Genomic DNA, 20,438 nt, shown 5'->3' on the forward strand with positions numbered 1-20,438 from the left:
AAAGTAATGAAAGGGGAAAAGCTACAACCAAGATTACTCGACCCACCAAGGATCTCGTTCAGATTCGACAGAGAAATTAAAACCTTTACAGACAAGCAAAACTAAGAGAATTCAGCACCACCAAACCCGCTTTACAACAAATGCTAAAGGAACTTCTCTAGGCAGGAAACACAAGAGAAGGAAAAGACCTACAATAAGAAACCCAAAACAATTAAGAAAATGGTAATAAGAACATACATATCAATAATTACCTTAACTGTAAATGGATTAAATGCTCCAACCAAAAGACATAGACTGGCTGAATGGATCCGAAAACACGACCGGTATGTATGTGGTCTACAAGAGACCCACTTCAGACATAGGGACACATACAGATGGAAAGTGAGGGGATGGAATAAGATATTCCATGCAAATGGAAATCAAAAGAAAGCTAGAGTAGCAATTCTCATATCAGACAAAAAAGACTTTAAAATAAAGACTATTACAGGAGACAAAGAAGGACACTACATAATGATCAAGGGATCAATCCAAGAAGAAGATATAACAATTGTATAATTTTATGCACCCAACATAGGAGCACCTCAAAACATAAGGCAAATGCTAACAGCCATAAAAGGGGAAATCGACAGAAACACAATCATAGTAGGGGACTTTAGCACCCCTCTTTCACCAATGAACAGATCATCCACAATGAAAATAAATAAGGAAACACAAGCTTTAAATGATACATTAAACAAGATGGACTTAATTGATATTTATAGGACATTCCATCCAAAAACAACAGAATACACTTTTTCTCAAGTGCTCCTGGAACATTCTCCAGGATATAGATCATATCTTGGGTCACAAATCAAGCCTTGGTAAATATAAGAAAACTGAAATCGTATCAAGTATCTTTTCCGACCACAATGCTATCAGACTAGATATCAATTACAGGAAAAAAATCTGTAAAACATAAAAACACATGGACGCTCAACAATACACTACTTAATAACCAAGACATCACTGAAGAAATCAAAGAGGAAATTAAAAAATACCTAGAAACAAATGACAATGAAAACATGAAGACCCAAAACCTATGGGATGCAGCAAGAGCAGTTCTAAGAGAGAAGTTTATAGCAATACAATCCTACCTCAAGAAACAAGAAATATCTCAAATAAACAAGTTAACCTTACACCTAAAGCAATTAGAGAAAGAAAGAAAAAAAAAACAAAGTCAGCAGAGGAAAGACATCATAAAGATCAGACCAGACATAAATGAAAAAGAAATGAAGGAAACAACAGCAAAGATCAAAAAAAGTAAAAGCTGGTTCCTTGAGAGGATAAACAAAATTGATAAACCATTACCAGACTCATCAAGAAAAAAAGGGAGACGACTCAAATCAATAGAATTACAAATGAAAAAGGAGAAGTAACAACTGACACTGCAGACATACAAAGGATCATGAGAGATTACTGCAAGCAACTATATGCCAATAAAATGGACAACCTGGAAGAAATGGACAAATTCTTAGAAAAGCACAACCTTCCAAGACTGAACCAGGAAGAAATAGAAACTACAAACAAACCAATCCCAAGCACTGAACTTGAGACTGTGATTAAAAATCTTCCAACAAACAAAAGCCCAGGACCAGATGGCTTCACAGGCAAATTCTATCAAACATTTAGAGAAGAGTTAACACCTATCCTTCTCAAACTCTTCCAAAATATAGCAGAGGGAGGAACTCTCCCAAACTTATTCTATGAGACCACCATCTCCCTGACACCAAAACCAGACAAAGATGTCACAAAGAAAGAAAACTACAGGTCAATATCACTGATGAACATAGCTGCAAAAATCCACTGCACAATACTAGCAAACAGAATCCAACAGCGCCTTAAAAGGATCATACACCATGATCAAGTGGGGTTTATCCCAGGGATGCAAGGATTCTTCAATACATGCAAATCAATGTGATACACCATATTAAAAAACTGAAGGATAAAAACAATATGGTCATCTCAATAGATGCAGAAAATGCTTTTGACAATATTAAACACCCATTTATCATAAAAACCCTCCAGAAAGTAGGCATAGAGGGAACTTTCCTCAACATAATAAAGGCCATATATGACAAACCCACAGCCAGCATCATTCTCAATGGTGAAAAAGTGAAACCATTTCCACCAAGATCAGGAACAAGACAAGGTTGCCCACTCTCACCACTATTATTCCACACACTTTTGGAATTTTTAGCTGCAGCAATCAGAGAAGAAAAAGAAATAAAAGGAATCCAAATCGGAAAAGAGGAAGTTAAGCTCTCACTGTTTGCAGATGACATGATACTATACACAGAGAATCCTAAAGATGCTACCAGAAACCTACTAGAGTTAATCAATGAACTGGTAAGGTTGCAGGATACAAAATTAATGTACAGATATCTCTTTCATTCCTATACACTAAAGATGAAAATTCTGAAAGACAAATTAGGGAAACACTCCCATTTACCACTGCAACACAAAGAATAAAATACCTAGGAATAAACCTACCTAAGGAGACAAAAGACGTTTACTCAACAAACTATAAGACACTGATGAAAGAAATCAAAGACGACACAAACAGATACAGAGATATACCATGTTCTTGGATTGGAAGAATCAACATTGTGAAAATGACTCTACTACCCAAAGCAATCTACAGATTCAATGCAATCCCTATCAAACTACCAATGCAATTTTTCAGAGAACTAGAACAAAAAAATTTCACAATTTGTATGGAAACACAAAAGACCCCGAACAGCCAAAGCAATCTTGAGAAGAAAAACAGAGCTGGAGGAATCAGGCTCCCTGACTTCAGACAATACTACAAAGCTACAGTAGTCAAGACAGTATGGTACTGGCACAAAAACAGAAATATAGAGCAATGGAACAGAAGAGAAAGCCCAGACATAAACCCATACACATATGGTCACCTTAATTTTGAGAAAGGAGGCAAGAATATACAATGGAGAAATCACAGCCTCTTCAATAAGTGGTGCTGGGAAAACTGGACAGCTACTAGTAAAAGAATGATATTAGAAGACTCCCTAACACCATACACAAAAATAAACTCAAAATGGATTAAAGACCTAAATGTAAGGCCAGACACTATCAAACTCTTAGAGGAAAACATAGGCAGAACACTCTATGACATCAATCACAGCAAGATCCTTTTTGACCCACCTCCTAGAAAACGGAAATTAAAAAGAAACATAAACAAATGAGACCTAAGGAGACTTAAAAGCTTTTGCACAGCAAAGGAAAACGTAAACAAGACGAAAAGGCCACCCTCAGAATGGGAGAAAATATTTGCCAACGAAGCAGCTGACAAAGGATTAATCTCCAAACTTTACAAGCAGCCCATGCAGCTCAATATCAAAAAAAAAAAACACAAACAACCCAATCCATAAATGGGCAGAAGACCTAAATAGACATTTCTCCAAAGAAGATATACAGATTGCCAACAAACACATGAAAGAATGCTCAACATCACTGATCATTAGAGAAATGCAAGTCGAAATTACAATGAGGTATCACCACACACAGGTAAGAATGGCCATCATCAAAAAAATCTACAAACAATAAATGCTGCAGAGGTGTGGAAAAAAGGGAACCCTCTTGCACCGTTGGTGGGAGTGTAAATTGATACAGCCACTATCGAGAACGGTATCAAGGTTCCTTAAAAAACTAAAAATAGAACTACCATATGACACAGCAATCCCACTACTGGGGCATATACCTGGAGAAAACCATAATTCAAAAAGAGTCATGTTCCACAATGTTCATTGCAGCTCTATTTGAAATAGCCAGGACATGGAAGCAACCTAAGTGTCCATCAACTGATGAATGGGTAAAAAAGATGTTGCACATCTTCAATATAAAATGGAATATTACTCAGCCATAAAAAGAAATGAAATTGAGTTATTTGTAGTGAGATGGATGGACCTAGAGTCTGTCATACAGAGTGAAGTAAGTCAGAAAGAGAAAAACAAATACTGTATGCTAACACATATATGTGGACTCTAAAAAGAAAAGGAAAAGAAACGGTTGGGAAGAACCTAGGGACAGGACAGGAATAAAGACGCAGACATAGAGAATGGACTTGAGGACATGGGGAGGGGGAAGGGTAAGCTGGGACGAAGTGAGAGAGTGGCATGGACTTATATATACTACCAAATGTAAAATAGCTAGCTAGTAGGAAACAGCTGCATAGAAGAGGGAGATCAGCTCAGTGCTTTATGACCACTTAGAGGGGTGGGATAGGGAGGGCGGGAGGGAGATACAACAGGGAGGAGATATGGGGATATATGGATACGTATAGCTGATTCACTTTGTTCTAAAGCAGAGACTAACACACCATTGTAAAGCAATTATAGTCCAATAAAGATGTTAAAATTAAATAAATAAATAAATGAATAATTTATGGCCCCCCCTCCAAATTAAATCTTTTTTAAAAATGAATAAATAAAAAAGAGCACTCCATGACATGGAACGCTAAACCTAAGTATTTTCAGTACTATAGTAAATGTAAATGGATTAATATCTCCTATTAAAGTGTAATTTTTTATATTATGTGGAACTAAATTTTTTTCACAATATACAGGTAAAATAAAAAAATTACATTAGAAAGGAGAAAACATTCCATGTATTTAAAAACAATAAAACAATAAGCATATAATATGCATCTTAGATATAAGTAGTCTTTAAGTTCAGAACAATTTGTCATTATTGTAATTAGTATTATTATACCAATTTCTTTAAAACATTTCAATACTTGTTGTATTTGAAAAAATATTTTAATATTTTTTCTTCTCTCTTTTGTGGTCTAATACATGGTAAGTATTTAGCTGCTAACATAACTTAAAAATATATTTTGTTTTTTTACAGCCGAACAAAACTGAATCAAGAAGAAATAGATAACTTGAACATACTGATCACTAAAAGCAAAATAGAGGGCTTCCCTGGTGGCGCGGTGGTTGAGAATCTGCCTGCCAATGCAGGGGACACGGGTTCGAGCCCTGGTCTAGGAAGATCACACATGCCGCGGAGCTACTGGGCCCGTGAGCCACAACTACGGAGCCTGAGCGTCTGGAGCCCGTGCTCCACAACAAGAGAGGTCACGATAGTGAGAGGCCCACGCACCGTGATGAAGAGTGGCCCCCGCTCGCTGCAACTAGAGAAAGCCCTCGCACAGAAACGAAGACCCAACACAGCCAAAATAAATAAATAAATAAATAGAATTTTTTAAAAAAATAGAATCTGTAATTTAAAAAAACTCCCTAGCAACAGAAGTCCAGGGTCAGATGGTTTCACAGGCAAATTCTACCAAATATAAAAAGCAGAACTTACACTGATTCTTCTCAAACTCTTCGAAAAGATTGAAGAGTAAGGAATACTTCCAAAGACATTCTATGGAGCCACTATCATGCTGATATCAAAAACAGATGGGGAGGGGGGACTTCCCTGGTGGCACAGTGGTTAAGAATCTGTCTGCCACTGCAGGGGACATAGGTTCAAGACCTGGTCTGGAAAGATCCCACATGCCATGGAGCAACTAAGCCTGTGTGCCACAACTACTGAGCCTGCGCTCTACAGCCCACGAGCCAAAACTACTGAGCCTGATAGCCACAACTGCTGAAGCCCACGCACCTAGAGCCCATGATCTGCAACAAAAGAAGCCACCACAATGAACAGCCTGCACACCACAACGAAGAGTAGCCCCCGCTCACCGCAACTAGAGAGAGCCCGAGCACAGCAACGAATGTCCAATGCATCCAAAAATAAATAAAGAAAGAAATTTACTAAAAAAAAAAAAAACCAAATAAAACAGATGGGGACTTTTCTCGTGGTCCAGCAGTTAAGATTTCGCCTTCCAGTGCAGGGGGTGCGGGTTCGATCCCTGGTTTTGGAGCTAAGATCCCACATGCCTCACAAACAAGAAACCAAAACATAAAACAGAAGCAGTATTGGAACAAATTCAATAAAGACTTTTAAAAAAAACACAGAGAAAGACACTACCGAAAAAGAAAACTGCAGGCCAATATCGTTGATAAATATAGATGCAAAAATTCTCAACTGAATATTAGAAAACCGAATCCGACAACACATAAGAGGATCATACACCATGACCAAATTTGATTCACCCAGTTTCACAAAGCTGTTTCAACATATGCAAATCAATCAACATGATACACCCCATCGACAAAGGAAAAACAAGAAACAAACGATCATCAAAATAGATGGCAAAAAAGCATTTGAAAAGCTTCAACATCCATTCATGGTAAAAACACTTACCAACGTGGGTACAGAGGAAACATATCTCAACATAATAAAAGCTATTTATGACAAACCCACAGCCAATATAATACTCAACGTTCATAAGCTGAAAGCCTTCCCGCTAAAATCTGGAACAAGACAAGGATGCCCACTCTCACGTCTTCTCTTCAACATAGTATTGGAAGTCCTAGCCACAACAATCAGACAAGAAAAAGAAATAAAATCTAACCAAATTGGAAGGGAAGAGGTAAAGTTGCCATTATATGCAGATGACATGATAATATATATAAAGGAAACCCTAAAAATTCCACACAAACACTACTAGAACTGATAAACAAATTCAGCAAAGTAGCAGGATACAAGATTAACATATATAAATTGGTTGCATTTCCTGGTTTTTCTTTCTTTTTTTTTTAAATTTATTTTGGCTGCATTGGGTCTTCATTGCTGTGCACGGGCTTTCTCTAGTTGTGGCCAGTGGGGACTAGACTTTCTTGTGGTGCGCAGGCTTCTCATTGCAGTGGCTTCTCTTGTTGTGGAGCACGGGCTCTAGGCATGCAGGCTTAAGTAGTTGTGGCACATGGGCTCAGTATTTGTGGCTCACTGGCTCTAGAGTGCAGGCTAAGTAGTTGTGGCACACAGGTTTAGTTGCTCCACGGCATGTGAGATCTTCCTGCATCAGGGCTCAAACCCGTGTCCCCTGTATTGGCAGGCGGATTCTCAACCACCGAGCCACCAGGGAAGTCCCTGGTTGCATTTCTTTACACTAACACTGAAATATCAGAAAGGAAATGTAAACAAGCAATCCTTTTTTAAATGGCATCAAAAAAATAAAATGCTTAGGATTAAACCTCACCAAGGAGGTGAAATACTTATATACTGAGAACTACAAAACATTAGTAAAGGAAGCTGAAGATGATTCAAAGAAATGGAAAGACATCCCACGCTCTTGGATGGGAGGAATTAATACTGTTAAAATGGCTATACTACCCAAAGCAATCTACAGATTTAATGTGATCCCTATCAAATTACCCATGACATTTTCCCCAGAACTAGAACAAATAATCCTAAAATGTATCTGGAACCATAAAAAAGTCAGAAATGTGAACACAATCCCCAGGAAAAAGAACAAAGCAGGAGGCATAACCCTCCTAAACTTCAGAAAATACTACAAAGTTACAGTAATCAAAGCCGCATTGTATTGGCACAGAAAGAGATACATGGATCAATGGATTAGAATAGAGAGCTAAGAAATAAACCCACACACCTATGGTCAATTAACCTTTGACAAAGGAGGCAAGAATATACAATGGGGAAAAGACAGTCTCTTCAGCAAGTGGTGTTTTGAAAGTTGGAGAGCCGTATGCAAATCAGTGAAGTCAGAACATACCCTCACACCATTCACAAAAATAAACTCAAAACGGCTTATATGCTTAAATATAAGATAGGACACCTTATAACTCCTAGAAGAGAACATAAGCAAAACATTCTCTGACATAAGTCATACCAAAATTTTCCTAGGTAGTTCTCCCTAGGCAGTACAAATACAGTAAGTCACCTACATATGAACCTTCAAGTTGCAAACTTTCAAAGATGCAAACGTCCATTCGCGTGTCCAATCATGTAAGTTAGTTCACGTGTCTGACATACATTGTCACGTGCGTGCTTCCTCTATATGTGCTTGTGCTTTTGTGTACTTTACAGTACTGTATAGAGTACAGTAGTACAGTACCTTTATTTCAAACCCAAGATGTCTGGAAGCAAGCGTAAAAGCAGATGTGATGTAGCTGGTACTGTTAAGAAGCGCCAAGCGATAATGACGGAAACAAAAGTGAAAGTAATGGAGAGAGTGGAGCGAGGCAAAAAGATGTTAGACATCGCTCATTCTTATAATATGAATCATTCAATCATTGGCACGAATCTAAAGAACAAGGACAAGATCATGGAACATGTGAAGTCTGCTGTGCCGACGATGTTGACACAATATCCAAGAAGCATGGAAAAGTGATGGAGGAGATGGAGAAACTTCTCAGTGTGCGGATGCAGGATCAACATCAGCGCTGAGTCCTGCTCAACTTAACGCTGATTCAAGAGAAAGCTAAAAGCCTTTATGAAGACTTGAAGAAGAAACACGGCAAAGAATCAGAGGGCACATCTTTTAATGCCAGCCATGGCTGCTTTCATCGGTTCAAGGCTAGAGCCAGCCTTCACAATGTAAAAGTAAGTGGAGAGACAGCAAGTGCAGATAGGGTAGCTGTCCAGGAACTTCCAGAAACACTTTGAGAAATTATTGATGATGGTGTGTATTTACCCAACCAGGTTTTTAATGTGGATGAGACACAACTGAACTGGAAGAGGATGCCAGACCGAAGTTACGTCAGTAAGGAGGAAAAGTTGATGCCGGGCTGTAAAGCAGCAAAGGATAGGCTAACTGTTGTTTGGTGGCAATGCTTCCGGTGAATTGAAGCTGAAACCTCTCTTAGTTTATCATTCACACAACCCAAGAACCCTTAAAAACATAGCCAAGGGCTCTCTTCCTGTTGTGTGGAAGCGTAACCCCAAATCCCGGATTACACAGGCCACGTTCCAGGACTGGTTTTGCCACCACTTTATCCCAGATGTAGAGAAATATTGCTTGGAGAAGGACGTTCCAGCAAAACATTCTTTTGCTGCTCGACTATGCTCTGGGCCACCCCCCATTCATGGATGACTTTCATCCCAACGTCAAAGTACTGCATCTGTCACCAAATACTACGTTGCTCATCCAACCTATGGACCAGGGCGTTATAGCGACTTTCAAGAAATATTATTTATGTCACACTTTTTGTCAGGCAGTAAAGGTAAGTGACAAATCAGGAACAACCTAGGGACAACTTTGGGAGGACCATAACATCTACAAGACCATAAAAAACATTGACTTTGCATGGTGTGAGGGGATGGCGGTCACGATGAATGGGGTTTGGAAGAACCTTTGCCCACAGTTTGTTCATGATTTTTGTGGATTTGAGAAGGTAGATCAGAAGTCCGAAGAGGTCTTCAGCAACGTAGTGACCCTCAGCGAGAAGCTGGAGCTAGATCTGCAAGAGGACGATTTCGCTGACCTCCTTGCTGTGCAACATGAGGAGCTTACTGATGGAATTGGAGGCCCAGAGAAAGGATGAAGAGGGACAGGAGGAAGAAAAAGTAACTGAAGAACTGAAGAGATTCACGACACAGAAAATGGCAAGGGAACCTTCGTTATTTGAGGAAGCACTGTTAGTTTTTGAGGCACAGGACCCGAACCTAGAATGGGACCCAAAGGTGGCAGCAGCCATTCAGTTTGCAATCCAGTGTTACCTTGTCATCTATGATGAGAAAAAAAGAGCTACTACCCAGACATCAATGGATCATTCTTTCAAGAGGGTAGATAGAATTAAATCCAGCAAGGAACCAGAACCTTTGCCATCAACGTCAGGTATGAGTGAAATTGCAGCTTGCTCTCTGTCTCCTACTGCGGATAATCCTTCACCCCTACCATCTCCCACCTCCCCTCCCTCCTCCAATCAGTAACTCTGCTCGCCTGTTCCCTCGATGCCAGCCCGAGTATCCCAGCTGTTGTACTGTATTACTGTACTTTTCAAGTTACTGTACTGTAAGATTAAAAATGCTTTCTTTGTTTTTGTGCTTGTTTTTTATGTATTGTTTGCGTGAAAAGTATTATAAACCTATTACGGTACAATAGCATATAGCCGACTGTGTAAGTTGGGTACCTAGGCCAACTTTGTTGGACTTACAAACAAATTGAACTTACAAACGCACTCTTGGAACAGAACTTGTTCATATGTAGGGGACTTACTGTAAAAGCAAAAAAGAAACAGGAACTAATCAAACTTATAAGCTTTTGCACAGCAAAGGAAACCATAATCAAAATGAAAATACAACCTATGGACTGGGAGAAAATATTAGCAAATGATGAGACTGACAAGGGCTTAATTTCCAAACTATACAAACAGCTCATACAACTCAATAACAACATAACAAATAACTCAATGGAAAAATGGGTAGAAGACCTAAATAAACATTTCTCCAAAGAAGACATACAGAGAGCCAATAGGCACATGAAAAGATGCTCATCATCACTAATTATTAGATAAATGCAAATCCAAATTACAATGAGGTATCACTTCACACTGATCAGAATGGCCATCATTAAAAAAAATCTACAATTAACAAATGCTGGAGTGGGTATGGAGAAAAGGGAACCCTTCTACACTGTCGGTGGCCATGTAAGTTGGTGCAGCCACTATGGAAAACAGTATGGAGGTTCCTCAAAAAAACTATAGGGTTGCCATATGATCTAGCAATCCCACTTGTGGACATATATCTAGACAAAACTATAATTCTAAAAGATACATGAAACCCTATGTTCATAGCAGCACTATTTATAACAGCCAAGACATGGAAACAACCTAAATGTTCATTGAAAAATGAGTGTATAAAGAAGGTGTGGTATACGTATACAAAAGATATTACTCAGACATAAAAAAGAATGAAATAATGCCATTTGCAGCAACATGGATGGACCTAGAGATAATGATACTAAGTGAAGTAAGTCAGAGAGAGAAAGACAAATACCATATAATATCACTTATATGTGGAATCGAAAACAGGACACAAATGAGCATGTCAGCAAAACAGAAACAAACACACAGATATAGAAAAGAGAGTTGTGGTTGCCAAGGAGAGAGTGAAGGTAAGATTGGGAGTTTTGGAATAGCAGAAGCAAACTTTTCTACATAGGATAGACAACCCACCAAGACCTACTGTATAGCACAGGAAACTATATTCAATATCCTGTGATAAACCATAATGGAAAAGAATATATATAGATATATAGATATAGATATATAGATATAGATAGATATATAGATAGATATATATAAAACTGAATCACTTTGCTGAACAGCAGAAATTAATACAACAATGTATAAAGGCTGCAGAGGGTGTGGAGAAAAGGGAACGCTCCTGAACTGTTGGTGGGAATGTAAACTGATACAGCCACTATGGAGAACAGTATGGAGATCCCTTAAAAGCTGAAAAATAGAACTACCATATGACCCAGCAATCCCACTACTGGGCATATACCCGGAGAAAACCATAATTCAAAAAGATACATGTACCCCAATGTTCACTGTAGCACTATTTACAATAGCCAGGACATAGAAGCAACCTAAATGTCCATCGACAGATGAATATATAAAGAAGATGTGGCACATCTATACAATGGAGTATTACTCAGCCATAAAAAGGAACAAAATTGAGTTATTTGCAGTGAGGTGGTTGGACCTAGAGTCTGTCATACAGAGTGAAGTAAGTCAGAAAGAGAAAAACAAATACCGTACGCTAACACATATATATGGAATCTAGAAAAATGGTACTGACGAACCTAGTGACAGGGCAGGAATAAAGACACAGATGTAGAGAACGGACTTAAGGACACAGGGGGCAAGGGGAGACAGGGACATAGTGAGAGAGTAGCACTGACATATATACACTACCAAATGTAAAATAGCTAGTGGTAAGCTGCCGCATAGCACAGGGAGATCAGCTCGGTGCTTTATGTCCCCCAGAGGGGTGGGATAGGGAGTGTGGGAGGGAGGCTCAAGGGGGGGGGGATATGGGGAATATATGTATACATATAGCTGATTCACTTTGTTGTAAAGCAGAAACTAATACAGTGTTATAAAGTAAGTATACTCCAATAAACATGTATTTAAAAAACCCACAACATTGTAAATCAACTACACTTGAAAATATTTCTTAAGTGCAAACAATTTTCTGAATGTAAGTTTTACTGTGTGTGTGTGTACCACAGGTTCAATATATATGAATTATGTCAAATTGATTACATTGCTTTTCAAAATAAAGAATTTTTGATATTTTACATCAGCCTCATGTTATAAATGCAGAAAAACTATATTATTTTTTTCTAAAGTTCAGAAATAGCCATTTTGCTCATTCGGTATGCTATAAACCATTAACTCTTAAAAAGGGATTCGTGACCTCTTCCTTGCCAAGAAATATTTCTCCACTCACACAGTTTTAATAGAATGTTCCACCATGAACTGACTTCCCACCTTAGAGACACAAGATTTGCATCCTGAAATCTCTTTCTTGCAAAAATGTCCAATTATCATCCTAGCATTACAAAAAAGAAATGCTTTTTTCCAGATCTCAAAGTCCATACAACTTTAGTCAAGACATCATGTATGTTTTTTTTTCACACACACACACAGACTGTATTTTATTTTTACAAGAGATAAATCAACTGACACCAAGCACTGTCAATGGATGACCACAAAAAAAGCAACAATGATTGCAATTACCAAACACGAAACACACTCATACTATGTCATAATATTGACATTCAGTCCAGTAATCCTCCACTGTAACAGCTCCTTTACTTTGCAGTGAAAGACATCATGCATTTTTAAATAATCAGCACTCACCTGAGGTCTTTAAAAATCAACATAAACATAATTTTGTGTTCTCTTTCATTTACTCTGGTTCTAAATGGTCATTTCTACACGAAAGTATTTAAGTATGTTAACGTCATCTTATTTTTTTTTATTAACGTCATTTTATAACATCATATTGCAAATGACTACCGTGTCTCCAAAGATGAAATATGAGGAACTCACAATTAGGCTCTCTAAAGTTTTCATCTCTGAATGTGTATGACCCTTCTGCTGAACTCCACACTGTTCATTATTCTCTGAGAATATTCTTTTTCTTGTATGGCCATCTCACATGCTCTTTCATTTCATGAAGTTTTTTCCTACAATGTTATGCCTAGTTTATTTCTGAGAATATGCATTATTTCAGAATGATATTTATAGACACAAAGACTTCTCTATAATTCCCTGAGAGTTTCAAGAACTCCTTCTTCTTTTTATTTTTAATACCTAGATTCTGAAGCTCTCCACAAAGCATTACTAAACCTGCATTTACATAAGTATCTACATATTAATCACACATTAAGGCATTCACAATTGTATTATGATTTATTGCTAATTTTGGAGCTGTCTTATTTACCACCCTCTTGGAAATCACTTTAATATTTGCACTTAGGACTTGAAAGAGAATGGATAAATAAAAACCGGAAGAATATGCAAATACAATTTATATATTTCTCATAAAATTAGGTGATGATCTAACCTTTATCCAGAAGAAAAGAAGAGCCCAGATACTCTGCAGGCATGATCCTCGAGAATGTGTGGTCTTCCAGCAGGAAAACATGCAGTAATCCATGTGGCAGAGTTTACCTGTGACGAGCTGGGGTTAGTGACCTATGCATTCCTTACATGCAACATATCAGGAGTGGAAAAAGGGAATTTGTCCGTTGTGGCAATAAGTATAATGAAGATTTGTAGCAGGTCATGCTCATATGTTCAACACAGGTACAATCAAAAGTTTGCTCAATTCTGGTAGATCTAAGTCTGTATCTGTTACCTTGTCTTTAACGAGGAAATGTCAGAACTGACTTACCAAAAAAAAGTGTCTTGTTTATTTGTTTGTTTTAATTAGAGTCATGGTGAGTAAGGCAGAGTTCAGAACAGCTAATGTGACTTAGTGATTCTCTCATCAGGAAATACAGTTTCTACTTCCCTGTTTATTCTCCACATCCTGTAGTAAGTAAAGTTTCCATGAAAGATAAATCTACAGCGTGAAAAGAAAACAAAATTTACATGTGTTGATAAGGTCATTTTGACAGGTTTTACCACGTATGTCAGTGTTTCTGGGGATGGACACAAGCCAGAGCTCCCTACTCTGACATTTTCACTGATGTCATTCCCCTTGATCCTCAATTTGAAAGTGGATAAAAATGTTTTCTATGCTTTCTTCTTTAAGAAATTAAATAAAGAATGCTTTCTAGACATGATCCTCTAATGATTTGCAGTCAGTGGTCATCAACAGAGGAAAAGCACAGAATCTCATCCCCACAGAAGGGTGACATTCAGTCAGGTAAGAAAATTCTCCCCGAAATCAGAGCTTCATCTTTAACATGCAATCAAAGGCTTTCACAGGTTCTTCATCACTCTGCACTCAGCCCTACCATATGGGATTGGCTCTGAGAATCTCACATCAGATGACTGACAAACATGTCATAGTACACTGATCTGGTACCAGATCCTGCCTCTCTTAATGATCTCCCACAGGGACATTGGAATATTCTAGGATATTTCCTGGAGCCCTCTATTCTACACAGGTACACTTCCAAGTAGCAGCAGAGGCTTGGATTCTCACTGGGACCCCTGCTCTGTCCAACCAACCTCTCTAGAAATATGATGTTCTAATCTCTCCTGATTAGAACATTTCAAGGTCTCTCCCTGTGCTAATTTAGTCAAGGTAAAAGAGAAACAAGAAAGAGCAAACTATGCAGGGAGCAATATATAAGATTCCTTTACTTAACGTATTTATCTGATATACCCAAATACTGAGAAATATAGATTCATTTCATAATGGTCAAGAAAAGAGGAGGAGGAACCTCCATGCCAACAGTATATATAAAATGGAATCAATATTGCATAAGCTCCAGCTTAAGCTTAGCTACGAGGTACTAACCCTTCTCATAAAGAAGCAATAGTTCTCCATCATTTGAAGCACACTGAGGACTCAGACAGCTGGACACTGAAGGTGTAGCCTCCTCACTCGAATTCTGTACCTGCATCACAGAGCAGTGAAATATTCCCAAAGAATTATTAAGGATGAGGGGGGGAGGCGAAATAAAAAAGATGAATCCATAGTCTGTCCTACCGTCTGTTCTGTTGGATATTACCACCATCTTGGCCCAATATGACCTTCCCACTTTTCTCTGGGTCTCCCTACTTTCCACCTCCATCCTCTCATTATATCTTACCTACACTTGGGAACGACTCTAGTTTTTCCACTTATCTTTATCAACAAGTAATCCAAATAGCAACTGTGTATATAACTCCTTAGAAACCTCAGGTCTGACTCAGTAATAATACATGACCTTCAAAGTCCAAAGTTTTCCTAATTCCCTTTATTATTTTTTTTTCTAATTTCCATGTAGTTACACTCTTAAGACCTCCACTGTTCTCAGGTTCGTTCTTCCCTGCAAAATCTGTCAAACTAGACATAGACTTAAGTACCACCCACTAATTATCTCCTAGGGAATCCAATTTTTAAAAAAGCCTCAGCAAGCCTTATGGACTTTATTAAAGACTCTTTAAGATAACCCATGGGAGATAGCAGCACACCCACAGATATCTATCTAATACACCCTCAGAGTAATTTTTTTTTTTCTCTTTTATAAAGTCTCTTCTGGCCAATGAAGACTCTCAGCTCTTCTTCTTCAACATATGCAGTGTCTCACCCATCTGATTGCTCTCTGCTCTATCCCAGGTACACTCCCTTTCCTGATATTACATTCTTTCCCAATTTTGTATGTTGGTAAAATCAAATGACATAAAATACAACATGTAAGTTATTATAAAGTGCACCGTTCAGTGATATTAAATGCATTCATATTATTGGGCGATCAACATCACCATTTATCTTTCTAATTCTTTTCTACGTTTTAAAACTGTAACTCTATATCCTTTAAATATAACTTTCCTTTTTGTTCCATAACCACCTGAAAAGCGTCATTACCCTCCCAATTTCTATGGTTTTGACTACCCTAAGTACCCCCATAAAATTGAAATAAGTAGTTGTATTGCTATGACTCACTAAAAGTCACAAAAATGGCATTTTGGGTAGCTAAATTTCCTCAAGATTCATCCATGTTGTAGCGTATTCCTAGATCTTTTCCTTCTTAACACTGAATAATATTGTATTATATGGGTATACCACACTTTGCTTATCCAGGAACTAGTGGATGAACACTTAGGTTGCTTTCATATTTTAGCTACTGTGATTATTACTGCTCTAAACACTGGAGTACAAAAATTTATTTAAGACCCTGATTTCAAAACCTTTGGGTATACCTCATAGTAAAATTCCTGGATCATGTAGTAATTCTATTTTTCAATATCTGAAAAATTGCCATACTCTTTTGCAAAGCAGCTGTATCATTCTGCATTCCCTCTGACATAGCACAATGGTTCCAACTCCCTCACATCCTCACCAATAGTTGTTTTCTGCTTGTGTATGTGTGTGTGTGCTTGTGTGTGTATGCAGGCACACAAATATATAAACATGCATTTAGTGATATGGAGCATCTATTCAAGTGCTTAGTCATTTGTACATCTTTTGGAAGAACCATCTATTGAAGTCTTTTATCCACTTTTGAATCAGGGTGTTTGCTTTTTGTTCAGTTGTAGGAGTTCTCTGTATATTCTGAATAGAAATCTCTTGTCAGATAGATGGCTCTGAAATATTTTCTCCCATCTTGTGGGTTGCCATTTTATTCTGTTTACATTTCTTTGATACACATTTTTTTTTAACTTATGTACTGCAAATTGTTTATTTTTTTGTTAGCTGTACCTTTGTTGTTCCTTCGTTTCATATGGAGGAAAACACTGCCAAATCCAATATCATGAAGCTCTTGTCCTGTATCTTCTTCTAAGACTTTTTATATTATTAGGTCTTATATTTAGTTTCTTGATACGTTTTCATTAATTTTTGCATATGATGTTAGGTAAGGGTCCATCTTCCTTCTTTTGCATGTTGACCACAAGACTTCTCAGCACCATGTGTTGAAAATACTATCCTTTCTACTTTGAAAAGTCTTGGCAAATTGTCAAAAATCATTTGGCCATATATCAGGGTTTATTTCTGGGTGTTGTATTCTATTCTATTCTATTGGTCTTGAATAAGGGAGAAAATAGCATAACCTATCCAGGTTGATGAAGAACATAAAGAAAGACCAGGACTGAGAATTAGGAGGGCAATATAAAACAGCAGGAAGTAAAAGACAGTGTGAGAGAAGATCTTGTATTTGCGAGTTCATGGAAATAGGATCATGCTAAAACCACTAAACGCCTGACTTTGAACAATACGGTAAATGTGTCAGCAAGAAACATAACACTTACCCATCTCTGGGAAATATAGTATGGGCATAAAGATAAACTACACACAAATATATTAAAAAGGGAAGGGTTTTCATGGTGTGAGAATATTGTGGCATTTGAAATACAATTTACTTCTGTTCTACCATTGTCTCTAACATTTATCAAAGTGTATATACAAGCAATTCCAATCCTGGTAATGTGCTTGACAGGTTTATATATGAACTTCAGTAGAGCAGTAAATGTACATTCATAGTAGGACTGTTCCCTAAACCAAAAAACAAAACACAAAAACTGCAAAGACTAGAGTTCACTTTGTCAACACACATACAGATGCAATGATGGTTAACGGTCCGAAAACAGAAGGTGAGCATGGGTGCAACAGGTTAATCCCCAGGCTGGGGTGGGGTGCAGAGTTTGAGGGTAACACAAGTAGAAAAGGCTTTTGTCCTATCCTTGATTTTTGAGGTATGGAAATTCACAGGTCACTACCTTCATTTCAAACTGAATGAATGCACTATTCAATTTTTTTAAACAAGCGAAGTAAACATGAGTGATAATAAATTTCAAACTGTCGCTAATCAAATAAGATACTAAGAAAACTTAAATAATATGATTTAAGAATGAAGTAGAGAGATTGTCCAACATGGTAGCATTCAAAGACCCAGAGCTTGATGCCTCTCATGGGCACACCAAAGTCACAACTGTTTACAGAACAGCAATTGATGAAAAAGGCCGGGACCTACCATAAAAGATGTTTTACAGCTAAAGATATAAGGAAGGCACCTCGACAAGACAGAAAAGAAGGGCAAAATCTCAATAGAGTCAAGACCCCTGCCACCAAGTGGGTGGCCCACAAATGGGAGAATAATTACAATTTCAGAGGTGCTCCCAGGTAGCAAGGGGTATGAAGCCAACATCAGGCTCCCAAGCCCAGGGATCCTGTTGTGGAAAGAAGAGTTCCTAGAAAGTTGGGCTTTGAAGACCAGTAGTGCTTATTTTCCAGAGAGCCAGAGGGTTGTGGGAAATAGAGATTCCACTCTTAAAAGATGCTCACAAAATCCCACATGATCTGAGAATCAGAGCAGAAGCAGTCATTTGAAAGGATCCCGGGTCACACCTACCTCCTGATCTTGGAGAGTCTCCCAGAGAGGCAAGAGGCAACTACAGCACAGCCTCAGGGACAGAGACACTGGCAGCAGCCATTCGGGGGAGCTCCTTCTACCTCGTGGACGCTGGTACCAGCAAGCATAATTTCAGAATCCAACACCAACCTGTAGCTTATCAGCCTCAGGACCGAGCCCCACCCATTTCCACCAGACTACAGACACAAGTACTAGGATGCTGCAGGCCAAGCAACTAACTGAGCAGGGGCATAGCCCCATCCACCAGCAAACAGGCTGCCTTCAGATCCTCTCAGTGCACAGCTGCCCCTGGACATGGGCCCAGCCACCAAAAGCCCCAGGACCAGCCTCCACACCTCAGTGGAGAGGCACCAGCCCCAGAGTCCCTGGCCCCTCTGACAAGTGAGCCTGCTCTGGCCTTGGAGTCAGCCTCACCATCGGCAGGTGGTAACTGCACAGGGACTGGATGGAGCTTGGACCTACCCAACAGCAAACCTGCTTTAGCAGTGGGATCAGCCTCATACACCGACAGGCACACACCAGCTCCAGGGATACCACAGCCCAGCAGCCTGTGTAACCAGGCCACTTAATTGCAGGCCAGAAGCAGCCATGGACTCAGCTGGGTCCTGACCCTGCCCATCAGAATGCCAACACAAGATTAGGGATACCCCCGGCCCTGCAGAGAGCTGTGTCAGGAACAGTGATCCAACACCAACTCTGTGGCTCCTGGGCCCTGCAGCCAGAACGCAGAACCTGTCTCTTCCTCCCAGTAGCCAGCATAGCCCCAGAACCAGTGACTGGGCACTAGCCCTGATATCACCTGGACTGCAATTCTACCCGTAAGTGAACCAGCACCAGATTTGGTGTCCCCCAGAGTTGTGCAGCCAGCTGCCTTATGATTTAGTCTCACCAAGCAGCACAGACAGCCTCTATACAAGGCAGAGCCTGGCAAACAAGCAGTCTGGGGGCAGCCAAGCCTACCAGACTACCCACAGTAGTCAGCCCACCACAGCAGAAGAGCCCAAGCAGCCCACATAGGGGGTACATACACCTAGAATATATAGCTCTAGTGACCAGGGGAGAGGGGGCTGCTGGGACCCATAGGACAGCTCCTACAAAAGGCCACTTCCCCAAGGTCAGGAAATGTAACGAACCTACTACACACATAGCAATAAAAACAGGAAGTTAAGAAAAATGAGGTGACACGGAAACACGATCCAAATGAAGGACCAAGATAAGAATTCAGAAGAAGATCTAAGTGAAGTGGAGACAGCCAATCTCCTCAACAAAGGGTTCAAGGTAATGACTGTAAAGATGATCAAAGAACTCAGGAGAAGAATGGACGACCAGAGCAAGAAGTTAGATTTTTTTTAAAAAGAGTTAGACTTTAAAGAACAACAAAACAGAGATGAGGAATACAATAACTGAAATGAAAAATACATTAAAGGAAACTACTGTAGACTAAATGATACAGAGGAATGAATCAGAAAACTGAAGGACAGAGTACTGGCAATCACTGAAGATGAACGGTAAAACAATAGATTAAAATGAAATGAGGAAAGTTGAACAGACTTGTGAAACAACATCAAGTGTACTAATATTTGCATTATACTGGTCCCAGAAGCAAAAAGGAAAGACAAAGCAGTGTAGAACATACCTGAAGACATAAGAGTTGAAAACTTCCCTAACCTGGGAAAGAAAACAGACATCCAAGTCCAGTAAACACAGTAAGGCCAAAACAGGATCAACCCAAAGAGGACCACACCAAGACTCATTGTAATTAAAATGGAAAAAAAAATAAAGATAAAAAGACACTATTAAAAGGAGCAAAGGAAAAGCAACAAGTTACAAACATGGGAAATTGCATAAAGTTATCTGCTGACTTTTCAGGATAACCTCTGCATGCCAGAAGGGAGTGGCATGGTATATTTAAAGTCATGAAAGGGAAAAGCCTATAAGCAAAAATACTCTACCCAGCAAGGCTCTCCCTCAGCTTTGATGGTGA

The sequence above is a fragment of the Balaenoptera physalus genome, assembly GCF_965194825.1.
Source record: "Balaenoptera physalus genome assembly, contig: SUPER_6_unloc_1, whole genome shotgun sequence".
NCBI classification, from domain to species: domain Eukaryota; kingdom Metazoa; phylum Chordata; class Mammalia; order Artiodactyla; family Balaenopteridae; genus Balaenoptera; species Balaenoptera physalus.